Source organism: Pinus tabuliformis, chromosome 6, assembly GCF_031772625.1.
Source record: "Pinus tabuliformis cultivar Carrire ecotype Pingquan chromosome 6, CPIR1, whole genome shotgun sequence".
Lineage (NCBI taxonomy): Eukaryota > Viridiplantae > Streptophyta > Pinopsida > Pinales > Pinaceae > Pinus > Pinus tabuliformis.
In genome coordinates, this window is record NC_142292.1 from 928860531 (window position 1) to 928875828 (window position 15298).

At 37.8% G+C, this 15298-nt stretch overlaps 1 pseudogene; it reads left to right on the plus strand.

Moving 5' to 3' along the window:
- The window catches only part of LOC149261962 (rop guanine nucleotide exchange factor 14-like), a 192981-nt pseudogene that overhangs the window by 74769 nt on the left and 102914 nt on the right, over positions 1 to 15298 (plus strand).

The following is a 15298-nucleotide window of genomic DNA, read 5'->3' on the forward strand; positions in this document are numbered from 1 at the left end:
AAGAAATATTCTTCCCTCCCCCCGCCATATATATCTATATCTCCCTCCATCTCTCCTTACTTTCCACTCTATCTCAACCCCCCAAAAACACATGCTATTTCACTTCATATCTATCAATCTCTTTGTCCCTCCCTCCCTCTCTCCATCTCTCTCTTCTTTCCTCTCTTCACTTTCCATCTATATCTCTATCTCCGTTTGCCTCTCTATATCACTGCAAAAACATACACTCTATTTCTTCAACCTATCTACCTATCCCTCCCTCCTCCTCTCCCTCTCTCTCTCTCTCTATCTCTCTCTTCCCCTTCTCTCCCTCTCCCGAGATTCTATCTCTCTTCCCTACTTCTTTCCTCTCTCCCTCTCTCTCCATCCTCATTATCACTCCCTCTCTGTCTCTCTCCCTCCACCTTTCTCTCTATATTTCTTTCTTCTTACCTCTCTCTCCCCCCCTCCAACTCCATCTGTCCTTCCCTCCCTCACTCCAATCTCTCACATCCTCTCTCTCTTACTCTTAAGCCTCCAACTTTGTTACTATATCCCTCCCTCTCTCCTTCTCTCCCCCATTCTCTCCATCTCTCCTTCTTTGTCTTTATCTCAACCACAAATATACACACACACTCTCTCCATGTCTCCCTTGTTACTCCATCTCTCTCAACACTTCTCACTCTCTATATATTTCTTCTTCCCTCCCTCTCTCCCCCCTCCAACTCCATCTCCCTATCCCTCCCTCTCTCCTCCTCTCTCCCTCCCTATCTCCTCCTCTCTCTCAAATCTTCTCTCTCGTACTTCCACTTTCTCCCTTTCTCTCCTCCCTCCCTCTCTATTCCCCCATCACTCTCTCTCTCTCTCTCTCTCTAACTATGTTACTATATACCTCCCTCTCTCCTTCTATATCCTTCTCTCCCCCCTTCTCTCCATCTCTCCTGATTTGTCTCTTTATCTCAACGCTAAACATACACTCTTTCTCTCCATCTCTCCCTTGTCACTCCCTCTCTATCTCTCTCTCCACTTCTCAGTCTCTATGTCTTTCCTCTTCCCTCCCTCTCTCCCCCTCCAACTCCATATGTCTATCCATCCCTCTCTCCTCCTCTCTCTCATCCTTCCCCTCTCGCCCTTTCTCTCCTATGTTTATCTCTCTTCCCCCATCTCTCTCTCTCTCTCTCTCTCTTTGCCCTCCAATCCTCTCATTATCTCTCTCGCACTCTCCTCTCTCTTCTCTCTCCATGTTTGTGTCTCCCTCTCCCTCTTTTACCCTTCTCTACTTTTCTCTCTTTTTATTTCTCCTCTCCCCTCTTCTTTACTTTATCTCCATCTCTCCCTTGTCACTCCCCCTATCTCTCCACCTCTATAACTTTATGTCTTTGTTCTTACCTCCTGCATATATAGAGTTAATATATATTATAATATAACAAATTTAATATTGGATTGAAACAAAGTTATTATATTTAATAATAATAATACTAATAATAATATTTTAATATTAGTATTATGGTTAATAGTATTTTTTGCATGGTATTAATAATAATTTGGCCCATGGTATTTTTCCCATAGGCTTCACCTAAATAAAACCTATTTTTTGAGTGTTAGTAAGTGTAAAGAGGTTTATGGATAAAATATAAAAAGAGGTTTTATTTATTTACCATACCTCTTGTTTATTTATATTTTTATTTATTTATCATATTTCTTCTATTTACAATGGTATTTGGCCCATAGGATTGGTATATAATTAGATGTTGATTTTTAATCTCATTTGATTTGTTTTTATTTATTGACCATACATCTTTATACCCCTTTTATATTTATTTATTTATCATACCTCTTTTATAAATATGGTAATTGGTCCATGGTATTAATAATTATGTGTCCAGTAGGATCCACCTAAATAAAACCTATATTTTGAGTTTTCATAAATATAAAGAGGTTAATGGGGTAAAGATTAAAAAATGTTTTATTTATTTACCATACCTCTAGTTTATTTAAAAAATATATATATATTTACCATACCTTTGGAATAAATATAAAAATTTCTTATTTATTTACCATACTTCTGGTTTACTTATATTTTTATTTATTTACCATAGCTTTTTTTTTACTATTCGTAAACCTCTTTATATTTTAAATTTATGTTGTCTTTATACATAATAATAATAATTAGATTGATTTTCAAATAGGGACGACATTAGATTAACAATGTTAAATGTTAAATATTAATGTTAACATTTTCGTTTATGTTTACATTTACATTTAAGTTTACATGTTTACATTTTTACACGAGATCTATCCCATGGGGAGCAATAATTATTTTATTTTTAATATCGAATTATAAATAACTTTGAAAAATGCATATAAATAACCAAAAACAATTTTATATTAATTAAAATGAAATAAATTTCAATTAATTGAAAGTTAAAATAATATTATTTGAATGAAAAGTTTCTTTCTATTTTCAAAGAGAGTAAAAAGATTTGTAATTATTTTATTTAAACTTTGAATTACAAATAACTTAATAATTTAATAATTTAAAATGCAGTAAATTTGGGGTTTTGGGTAATTTTTCCCTAAACAGTAGGGGTTATAGATCATCTTACCTTGATAATTAGCAATGTAAAGGCATTTTTTTACATCTGGCACTGTTTCTATCAGGGCAACACCTATCAAAATATTTGGGAGGATAAAACTAATCCAGATCGTGTGGCTAGATTTTCAGTGGATCCATGTGTTTGGTGCCCCTAAAAACCGACATCACCTATCCAAATCTCTAGGAGGATAAAACTAATCCAGATTGTGTGGTTGGACTTTTAGTGGATCCATGCATTTGGTGCCTGTGAAAACAGACATCTCAACCATGAGTGAATTCAAATTCTATCGGGATTAAACGAGTGACAACTAGTTGGGAACTAGAGAAAGAGAGATGCAGTGAGCTGCTCAAACCTGGAAAAAAATAGTAGGTTTTTAGATTCGAAGTTCCTTGTAATGGAGACATGGTGGGTGATTAAGATGTTGGTTACATGTCAACAGTTTGAACCACTGCCATTGGATCAATGGATGTTGAGGTTTCAGTGAAAGTAGGTCTTTGAGAAAGTTGAGGAAAACTTCGGATTTGATGCTCGATTGCTTTCACATTGTTGTTGAGATAAATCAAATATTTAGTGCGCAGAATGATTGATCCAATTGTTATGCATTATGGAAAATTCTTTGCTAGATCTGGAGAGTAACTCTTAACAAAGTGTGAAAAATCATTTCGTAATTAATTTCATATTTTCTAGAGTATTTCCATATCAATTTATTGTTTAATTAGATTATGTTTTTCATATATATCTAGAATATGTTAGTGGATGGTTCCAAACTTAGATTTCACATTTTTTTTAATTATTTAAATCATATTTATTTGATTTTTCTGGAGCTTCTCTACATTATTTATTTCTCTTGGAAGATCAAATCTTCCATATATGTCTTCAAAAATTCGACTCAAAAAACCATTATCCTTTTTCTCTTAAATGTGTTATTCTTTTTGGTTGAATTCAATTTGTAGATATCAGTAGACATGGTTATGAATGCAACTTTAGCAACCATGGCCAAACACATAGGAAAGAATGGTGAAAAGGTCTATCAGGTTGCTTCTACGATGATAAATCCCATAACAATTCAAGAATTTTTAAAAAGAATATTTGAACATTTTAAATATAATCCCTACATTGATCACAAAGGAAACCCAGAAAAATTGTTGAAGCAATTGACCTACATTAATACTATGTAGAATTATGGGCAGGCTCTAGACACATTGGTTAGTTCAACAACAACATAAGTTGTAAGGATACTCTATGTTTCTTACTCGAATTTTTTATGAATATAAGTGGAAATTGAAAAGTTAAAAATTTACTCATGTAAATTTTATTTTGCATATAATCTTTGTTCGAGGAGTAGATTCATTATTTAATCTAAAGAATTATCGATTCACCATAATTATATAAAAAAAATACATAAAATGAATCATTGCAAACTGATAGTCATATTACAAATAGCGGGGTTATCAAGATCATCTACAAAATATATGTTACAACAATTGAAGCACTTGGAAAAGATCTACGAGCCATATGCAATCTAAGAAGGAAGGTGAACTATGTGCAATGGAGATGAAATACAAATTCGTTAGTGTTGTATTGTTTTAAACATTTTAATTGTTAATCAAGCAACATACATTAATATTTTTTTTAATATATTTGTGCAGATTCGATACAATAGTGAAAAATTATTTCAAGAGGTCTTTGAAGATGACCGAGACAGTTTCAGATTTGGTGTTAAGATTATCGAATGGAAAAATTACATCAAAGATATTCATATTCCCTGACTTGGTGTATGTATCTTAAATGGGTGAATATGTATCAGTGGATCATAATGGTTGCAATGGCCATGAAGACATCAATTTTCACTTCACTGGGTTCACTATTTCTGGGAGAGTGATGGGGGTTGTTGGAGCAGAAAGTTGTCCAGATATAAGTGGAGGTGGTGCCAATGAGAAGGTTGAACTCATTTCCATCGACAATGATCTCATTAATGTCGTGTTTACATTGTAGGGAGGTAGTTACACGTTTAAAAATATTACTCCAAGGAAATATATGATGGTTTCTTCCCATCATGAATACATAAACTTCATGAATCCTCGAGCAAATATACCAATACTGGGTCATATCAAATCCCACTACATTTGTTTTCAAAAAGGAAAGACCATGATATTTTTCTCTCCTTGCCTTCATTTAATACACATAATAGGTTTGGATATTCCTTAAGGATGAGTTTTTGGAGGACACAATAGCCCTCCATGAAATCAAATGTGAAGAAATGGAAAGAGCGGGCTCTGTGAGCCAATTGTTAAATAGAGGAAGAAGATACAATGTCATACCTAATGTCGATCCTAGCTAGGATGGTGCTACACATGATGTACACTAATTGAGGTTTATAGAGTATATTTTCTATAATATTCACTTTCAAATACGTGATTCTCATGTTCTCTTAACAATTGTCCAAAGAGGCTCCCCAGAGATGGAGTTGGGCTTTGGAAATTTGCTAGTAGATGACATCTTTTTTGTCCCAAGTTATGATATGGATGGCTTAGTTGTTTCTCAAGGTAACCCAATTTTAGGTGTTCATGTATACCTTTATTTAGATGATGTCCATGAGGTGAAGTTCCCCCAAAGAAGCTCCTTGGCCAAATCAAGTGCTTTGTCATGCAATATTTGATGCAGATGGGAAATTTTATTTTAATTTTATTCCATGTGGAAAATAAAGGTTGTTGCCATTCTACAAGGGTGAGAATACAATATTTGATGTTTCACTTCCATATATTGAGGTTCTTATTGAGCACAACCATGTTAATATATCTCATCCATTTGATGTCACAAGTTTCTCAGTGGTAGGACTTGTGGTGACTTCTGAAGGAGTCTGTTTTGAACGTGTTAAGATATTAGTTGATGGAGGAGAAATAGCTACCACAGATGTCCAGGTATATTACAAAATTTATCATGCAACATCAACACGCTGCACAATCAAGGTTAAGAAGGATCACTTCGAGTTTATTAGTTTGGAGAATCTCATGGTTGTTCCAAACATGGCTTCATTCCCAAAAAATAAAAGCAAAACATTATAATATTTGTGGTTCCCTAAAATTATTGACAAATGGCTATTATGGAATGTGTCAAGTTGGCTTGACACATGGGTCAAACAATTTTAAGCCTTAACTAAAGAGGATTGATGATATGGGAAACTTATGCTTCAAGGTTCAACCAGGTTAATATTGAATATCCCCACTGACCACAACAACAGTGTAGAAATTCTCACTGTAGATTAAACTGATTATGCAATGTACTAAAGAAAAATACTTAATCTAATTCTACAATCAAACTTACAGAAGCTTAATCAATTTGAGCAAGATCAAACATAACACATATAACAGAGAAGAAGAATCAATACACATGAAACACAGAAGAATACTCTGAGGAAAGCCTCAGCTAAAAGCCCCGCTATCTGTATTATCATACAAGTGGAAATATCTCAGGATTACACAAAGCTTTAGCTCTCATAGCTATCCAGCTCTCAGTACAATCCCTCACTACTGCTCATCGACAGAAAAGGTTTCTCACAAACCTTCTCCTCTTCCCTCCAAGCCTCTTATTTCCTTGCGTTGTTCCTTTGGGATGATTCACCTTCAACTAAGTGGAACACTACTCTTACACACTGTAAATCTATGCAATCCTAAAGGAATTAATTCCTTCTGCATGCAAGAGATTTTCTCATAGGAAAATTCTTACAACTGATAGTACATTGTCCCTACCTTTAATCTCAACTGGGTCTTTCTCTGAATTGACATGCATGAGTTATTTATAAGAGAATATTCAATTATCTGGAGTACACTAGTTGTGTGCATGCATGCGTTAACTGATTGAACTCACAATCAATTCCACAAACTGTTTGGAACTAATCTAACTGGAATTAAATCAGTTAACTAAGCTAACTAATTACAACTCAAATGCAACTCATCCTTATCTCCTTAATTAAGGGATAACTTCCTCAATCAAAGAGATAATTGTTGCATGACTTCACAAAGACATCATGTTTGAATTTCTCCAACTAATTAACTCAAGATGAATCAATTAATTATTTTTCAAATAGCTGGTGAGACTAAATTCGAATTTTAATTCTCAATTTTAATTCAAGGACAAATTAAAATTGGAATATATCCCGAAATGATATCTATAGCAATGACATTTATAGCATTTCTTGTTGCTATTTTCAACACTCCCTCTCAACAAGAAATGGATTATCTGCCACCCCGATCATGTCTCCATGGATCTCGAATTTACACTTTGACAATGCCTTAGTCGAAATGTCAGCATCTCGCTCCTCGGTTGAAGTATACTACAACAACATGATCCTCCTCGCGTCTCTGAGATGATGATATCGAATGTGGATATGCTTGGACCTATCATGAAATACTACATTCTCAGAGAGTTTGATACAACTCTAATTATCAAAATAGATCACAGTTGGATCTATCCTCTGATCAAACAAACCAACTAGAATTTTCCACATCCAAATGGCCTCATATGTTGCCTAACTTGTAGCCATGTATTCAGCCTCTGCTGAGCTGAGTGCAATTGACCTTTTTTTCCTGTTGTACCAACAAACTACAGCTGAACAAAGGTTGAAAATTCCTCCTGATGCACTCTTCCGATTTGATGGATTCCCTTCCCAATTTGCATCTGTGAAGCCCTGTAGCTTCACTCCCTATCACTATTTGTACCATAATCCATACTGAGATGTGCCTCTGTGGTATCTCAAAATATGCTTCGCTACCTTCCAAAACAACTTGGTAGGCTAAACCATAGCTTGACTTAGTTGGTTCACCGCATAGCACAAATCTGGTCATGTGTTCACTAAGTACATCTGTGAACCCACAAGCTACCGATACACAGTAGCTTCTACTACTTCTCCTGAAGTAGTATCCTCCTTCCTCCAGTTACCTGCTAGAGGAGTCTGCATGGGCTTGCACTTCTACATTCAGAATCTCCTGACTATCTCATTGGCATACTTGCCCTGAGACACAAACACTTCCCCATCCTTCTGCCACACTTCCATGCTTAGAAAGTAGTGCATGAGACCCATGTATTTCATCTCGAGCTCTCTTGCAAGGTCCTCCTTGCAAGACATGACCAAATGATCATCACTTGTTAATATCATATCATCAACATAAAGAACAATGATCAACTGCTTACCTTCCACCATGATGTGGTACAAGTTTGCATCCACTTCACTCTTTGTGAAGCCCAACCCGATGAAGTAGTTGTCAATCCTGGTGTACCAAGCACGAGGTGCTTGCTTCAGCCCGTATAATGATCTCTTGAGTTAGCACACATGCGACTCATGATCAAAGGTCTCAAAACCTTCTGGTTGCTCTATGTACACCTCTTCCTCAATATTTCCATTGAGGAATGTAGTCTTCACATTCATTTGACGGATCTTCCAACCCATCTGTGCTGATAGTTCCGACATTGATCTAATAGATGAGTACCTTGCTACAGGAGAAAAAGTCTCATCAGAGTCGATCCCCTCGACCTGTGAGAAACTATGGGCAAAAAATCTTGCCTTATGTTTCTCCACACTACCATCAGCAGCTTGTTTTACCTTGTAAAGCTAATGGTAACTCACAACTGACTTGTTCTCCAGTTTTGGAACCACATCCCAAACACTGTTCCGAACTATGGAGTCATACTCCTCCACCTTAGCATCAACCCAAATCGGTTGCTACACTACTTCCTCAAATGAATATGGCTCAGTCTCAACAAATTCCCCAAAAAGGGCCATGTATCTAGTGTACCTATCAGGTGACCTCCTCTGTCTACACTGAGAAGATGGTTCTCCCACATTCTCTCTTGCATTCGACAACAATCTGTCAGCTTCTCTAGTGCACTTTCGCCCATCTCTGGAAGACTCTACTTGAGTGGATGTCTCCACTCTTGGAACCTCTGCAAGCAGCTGCTCCACATCAGTTTAAGGCTCCTCCTTCTTAGGAAACAAAAGCTCCTCCACAGCCTGTAGTTGAAGGTTCATCTCAAGGGAAACTCACATGGCCTTCTGCTCATCAAACTTAAGATCTCTGCGAACCACTATCTTCCGACTGGTAGGCAAATACACCCGATAGTTGTGGGGTGTATTTGTGTACCCCACAAGTATCCCCAACTTAGTTGTCAGATCAAGTTTCTTTCGGGCATCCTTGGTCACATGGAAATAAACCGATGAGCCAAAGATCCTAAAGTGACCCACATCTAGTCTCTTCCCAAAGAAATATTCCTCTGGTGTCTTCATCCCAAGAATGCAATGCGCGCTTCTATTCTGCAAATAGACCACTGTGTTGCATGCCTCAGCCCACAAATGAAGTGGTAGGCCTTGGTCATGCAACATCGCCCATGCTGTCCCCACAATCGTTTTGTTCTTCCTCTCAGCCACCCCATTCTACTGTGGGTTATGAGATGCTGTCAACTCCCATTTAATTCCTTCCACTGCACAGAAGTCCTTAAACTCTTGACAGACATACTCTCCACCATTGTTGCTTTTCAAGGCCTTGATCTTCTTCCTTGATTCTTTCTCAACCAAGGCTTTGAACTCACAAAAATTTTAGAAGGTTTGATCCTTTTTCTGCATGAAATATATCCAGCATTTACGAGAAAAATCATCAACGAAAATCACATAATACCTTTGTTTAGTGGTGGAGGCTGTCGAGAATGGTCCACACACATCTATATGAACTCACTCCAAGATTGCTTTAGCTCGATTATCTCGATCATGAAAGGAACATTTTGCATACTTACCCAAGGTACAACCTTTGCATGTGTCCACTTGCTCAAGTTTACCTTTGGGAAGTCCGTAGAAATCTGTTGCATTATCTTCAAGGCCCATGATGCAAGTGGCCCAACTGTCTATGCCATAACTTGCCAATATCTTGGCTTTGTACCAATTCTTCTTTGGAACTCAGTGCAACACATTCATCTACCTCTAGCTTGTAGAGATTCTTCACTCAAATCCCAATCCTCTTGGTCTGACCCATGGCTATGTGTCTCAGGAATGCCTTTCCTTTACTGAAGACTACATCATAGCCTTTGTCTTCCAACATCGTGACTGATACCAAGTTCTTCTTTAGTCCAGGCACATACTTTACATCAGTCAAGGTGAGAGGAGCTCCATGCTTCCTTTGGAAAACAATCGTATGTTCACTTTAAACACGGTACTTTCCATCATCGCCCATCTCTATGTGCATCTTCAGGTCTTTCTCCTCCAAGGTACTGAATAAACTCTTATCGCTAGTCATGTAGAATGAGGCTCCACTGTCCAGGTACCAAACACAACCCACCATCGATGAAACCATGCGTGTGACAAGGGTAAAATCCAATTTGAACTAAGAGGATAGTGCCTCACCTTCTGATCCTTTCGAGGATCCCTTCTTGGATTTCTTCAATGGACAATTAGCTGCATAATTACCCACCTCATGACAATTAAAGCATCTCACTTGAGATTTGTCAATCTTCTCCCCACCATGAGAAGAACTCGATTTGGAATGGGAAGCCTTCCCTTTCCCTTTCCTTGCCTTACTTTCTAAGGCTAGATGTTCTTCATCATCATGCTTAGATGAAGAACCATCTCTGGTGCTCCTCCTGATCTCCTCCTGCATCAGATCCGATGATAGTCGTTCTGAATTCGGGAGTTTCTCTCTTTCGTTAACTGAGTCTTGGTAGCTATGCCATCTCTTAGGAAGACCGAGGAGAGAAAGACTCACCATATCATCATCGACTGTCGTTATTCCTACACTTCCAAGCTCATCTCTGCAGGTGGTGAGCTTATTCAGATATGTAGAAATAGTGTCGCCCTTTTACCACTTGATTTTCCAAAGCTTATCCTTGAGCACCAGTTTCCTTTGGTCACTACTAGTCTTATATAGGTCCTTCAATGTCTTCCACATTGAAAACATAGTCTCCTTCCCATGGAGACTTGAGACAATATGGTCTCTAACTCCCTCCAGAAGAATCCTCCTCGCCTTCGCCACACACTTCTTCCATTCTGCCAATTATTGGGCATTAGATGCTGCTGGCTTGGGGATTTCTTGATCAATGAAATCCTTCAAGCCATTGTCTTCTAATACTGCTTCCATGTGATCCTTCCATGCTATGTAATTTGAGCTACCATCCAGGGCATACTTGAGTCTCAAGCCATTGAACGCCATTGGTGAACTTTGAGGTGTGATAAGAATTCGATTTTTTACCTGCAATCAAGAACTTCAAACTTCAAACTTTTCCCTTCTCAGTTTTGTTGTTCACGGCTCTGATCACGTTTTCTTTGATACCATGTAGAAATTCTCACCGTAGATTAAACTAATTATGCAATGTACTAAAGAAAAATACTTAATCTGCTTCTACAATCAAACTTGTGGAAGCTTAACCGATTTGAGCAAGATCAAACAGAACACATATAACAGAGAAGAAGAATCAATACACATGAAACACAGAAGAATGCTCCGGGGAAAGCCTCATCTAAGAACCCCGCTGTCTGTATTATCATACAAGTGGAAATATCTCAGGATTACACAAAGTTTTAGTTCTCACATCTATCTAGCTCTCAGTACAATCCCTCACTGCTACTCATAGGCAGACAAGGCTTCTCACAAATCTTCTCATTTTCCCTCCAAGCCTCCTATTTCCCTGTGCTGTTCCTCTGGGATGATTCAACTTCAATGAAGTGGAACACTACTCTTACACACTGTAAAACTGCACAATCCTCAAGGAATGAATTCCTTTTGCATGCAAGAGATTTTCTCATAGGAAAATTCTTGCAACTGATAGTACACTGTCCCTGCCTTTAATCTCAGCTGGGTCTTTATTTGAAATGACATGCATGAGTTGTTTATGAGAGAATATTCAGTTATTTGGAGTACACTAGTTGCATGCATGCATGCATTAACTGACTGAAATCACAATCAATTCGACAAACTATTTGGAACTAATCTAACTTGACTTAACTCAGTTAACTGAGCTAACTAATTAAAATTCGAATTTAGTCTCACCAACTCTTTGAAAAATAATTAATTAATTCATCTTGAGTTAATTAGTTGGTGAGACTAAATTTGAATTTGAATTCTCAATTTCAATTCAAGGACAAATTAAAATTGGAATATATCCTGAAATTCTATCTATAGAAATTATATTTATAACATTTCTTGTTGCTATTTTCAACAAGCAGAATGGGATTTTGGTCTTCAAATTTCACCATCACATGTTGATGTGATAGTAACTAGACCAATGTTTGGCATTGAATTTATAAATTCCCTTGTTGATATCTGTGGATCGGTGATATTCAAGGAAGGATGTGACTCCTCGGTTTGTATATTAGTTACTTCTATGGCTGTTGAACTCTAGGTTTAGAGAAGCTTAACTCTTTAAGTTTAAAAAATGAGAGCAGTTACTTCATATTTGAGAAAGTCCTAACTAGTGCATTGCATCTTGAGGTAAAACATGGACCTTCATTTGATTTGTTAGATTGGGATGATGACTGGTGTTGGGAGAGAAAGGTTATTGATGTCAATGTTGGTGTTTCTGATCATTTAGAGATAGTGTTTATCCAAAAATTCTATTGGTTACGTATTATGTCTACTCATCATGTGGATTCACTACAAGAAAAAAGGTCAGTGGTGAGGGTCATGCCTGCGATAGACTTTAAGGTCCGTCACCAATGTCACATATGGTGACGGTCTTTAAAAAAGCATTGTTGTAAGTGTATATAGTGATGTTCCTTTAAGGTTAGTCACCAAAGCCATTTTCAATGACACTTTTGGTGAGGGTTGTTAAAGTCCTGTCACTAATTCTCTCTTTGGTGACACTTTTGGTGAGGGTTGTTAAAGGCCCATCACTAATTCTCTCTTTGGTGACACTTCTAGTGACGATATTTCATTGACTGTCACCAATGATCTTTTTGGTTACTTTTGGTGGCGGTCAATAAATGTTCGTCATCATTGATCATTCCAATGAGTTTTTGATGATGCTTTATGCTTGTGATGAATCTTTAAAGTCCGTCACCAATGTCGCATATGGCACTAGTCTTTAAAAAATTGTTTTTCTAAGTGTATAGAGTGATGGTCCTTTAAGGTTTGTCACCAAAGCCATTTTTAATGACACTTTTGGTGAGGGTCGTTGAAGGTCTGTCACTAATTCTCTCTTTGTTGACAATTTTGGTGAGGGTCGTTAAAGGCCCATCACTAATTCTCTCTTTGGTGACACTTCTAGTGACGATCATTTATTGACCCTCACCAATGCTCTTTTTGGTTAATTTTGGTAACAGTAAAAAATGTTCGTCATCATTGATCATTCCAATGAGTTTTTTATGATGTTATGTACTTGTTACTATATTTTTTGTCAAATAATAATGATTTAAGACCATTTTTGTGGAGTCTTTTTCATTATGCGTCCAAGTTCATAATGGTTATAATAGTCAGTCAATTTGTTAAGAAGTAATTAGTGTGTATCATTTCCCTCAAGTCATAAGAATATAGTTTTCCTATGAGTCAACACATGATTAATCTCTATTAGGTTTATTATCTAGAAAATTTCCTTTTCATAAAGTTCCACTAGTGTGTGTAGGAACTATATTATTTAATAGATAATCAAGCTCTATCAATTCTATTAATGAGAGAGACCTAGCACTCCTCAACACTCATGGCACACCTTAACATGCTTTGGAACAATACACTAACATTCCTTGGCACCTCACATGTCTTGGAACATATTTGTACCTAGAACATCTTGCCATGAGTAGGATGCCCAAGCACATGTTGGCATGCCATAGCACAACATATCACTCCCTTATCATGTGTTGGCATGCCTGTAGTCCCTAGCATGCTCTCAAACACATTGACATAATATTGCATTGACAAACATTATCACTTGGCACACATTAGCACTTGGCATGTATTGGAACATATTATTAGTGTGCCTAGCATGCCCCTTTTGAAAAAGATAAAGTCTCGACTTATTAACCCTCTTATGTGTTCATTTCCTTTCATTTTAGCTTGGTTATTCCTTTTGTTGCCTTGAAACTCCTTGACACGTATTGGCATACTCTGGCACCCTGCACATCCTAGCATGTCTTAGCACCTGGCATGCCTTGGCACTATTTCCCACATGTTAGCACACCCCGGAACTACCTAGCACACTCTAGCAGTTCTTGACATTCCCTGATAATTCCTGGCATGCCTTACCCATGCTTAGCATACCTTGTCACTCCCTCCTTGGTATGACAGCTAGCACTCATTGACACTCCCTGACACACCCTCATATTCATTCATTTCCATGCATTTTGACCTAATGCTCCCTTGTGTTGTCCTAGTACTCCATAACACTCCTTAGCATGCATTGGCACTCTCTAGAACACCTTAGCACTCTTCAATATGCTTTGCCACTTCATATCATGCATCACACTCCCTGACGCACATTGGCACTTGGAAAGTCTTAGCATGTTTGGCATGCGTTGAGATGACTTGGTATGCTCTGGCATGGTTTAATATTAAATTTATTTGTGATCAATTATTGGAAACTAGATGAGAAGAAATGAAGGAATATTTGGCACTTAGAATGCATTGACACTTGGCACTTGGCACCTATTGGCACCTAGTGTTGGTGTCAATAACCATTTTTCACACCCTGGCACCTGGCACATCTTGGATGCATGCCGCCATGACACTCTAGCATGACTTAGTGTTACCTATCATACCATGTCACTCCCTCATTAACACACCTAGAACTCACTAACACTCCTTGTCACACACTCTTATTCATTCATTTCCATGCATTTTTACCTAGTTCTCCCTTGTGTTTCCCTGGTACTCCCTAACACTCTTTAGCACGCATTGGCACACCTTAGCACTTGACACATCTTGGTATGCTTACCTAGAATTCTAGCATGCCTTGGAGCTGCCTATCGTACCTTGTCACTCCCTCTTTTCACTGACACTTCATTTCCATGCATTTGAAATTGGTGCTCCCTTGTGTTTCCCTGGCACTTCGTCCTCACACTCCCTAGCACACATTCACACCACACCCTGGCACATGACACATCTTGGCATGCCTATAATACCTTAGAGCCTTCTAGCATGTGCTAGTACTTCCTGATATTCATCAACACACCTTCGTACTCCTTAACTTTCATTCCCTCGTAGATAACCTTACCTTTTTTGCGACTTGGGAACCCAACCAAGTCATTAGGAAAACAAATGTTGTTCCCAACCCAAAGTCTCCCTTTGTCTGAAACTGCTTTGTCCAACCCCTTATTATAGCCATAGGATTTCCTTCTACAAGTATTATTCTAACCTTCTCCTAACACACTTTATCCTTGAGAGACTTAGAATCAATTGAGACTCCTTGGCACACGCTCTTATTCGTCCATTTCCATGCATTATGACCTAGTTCTCCCTTATGATGTTTTGGCACTCCCTAACACTCCTCAACATGCATTGAAACTATCTGGCATGTGTTAGCATGCCTTTTCATTCCTTGGCACATCCTATCACTCCTTAATTATCATGCCGTCACAACTACCCTTACCTTTTTTGGGACTTGGGAACCCATCCAAGTCTTGCCTGGACTACAACAACTTGACCAAGTTACGGTTACTACAACTAGATTGTGCCTTGTTTAGCGAAGAACTGAATATAACTAATCTTACACTACTCATGTCCAATTTCAACTTATCTCACTTACCAAGTCACAAG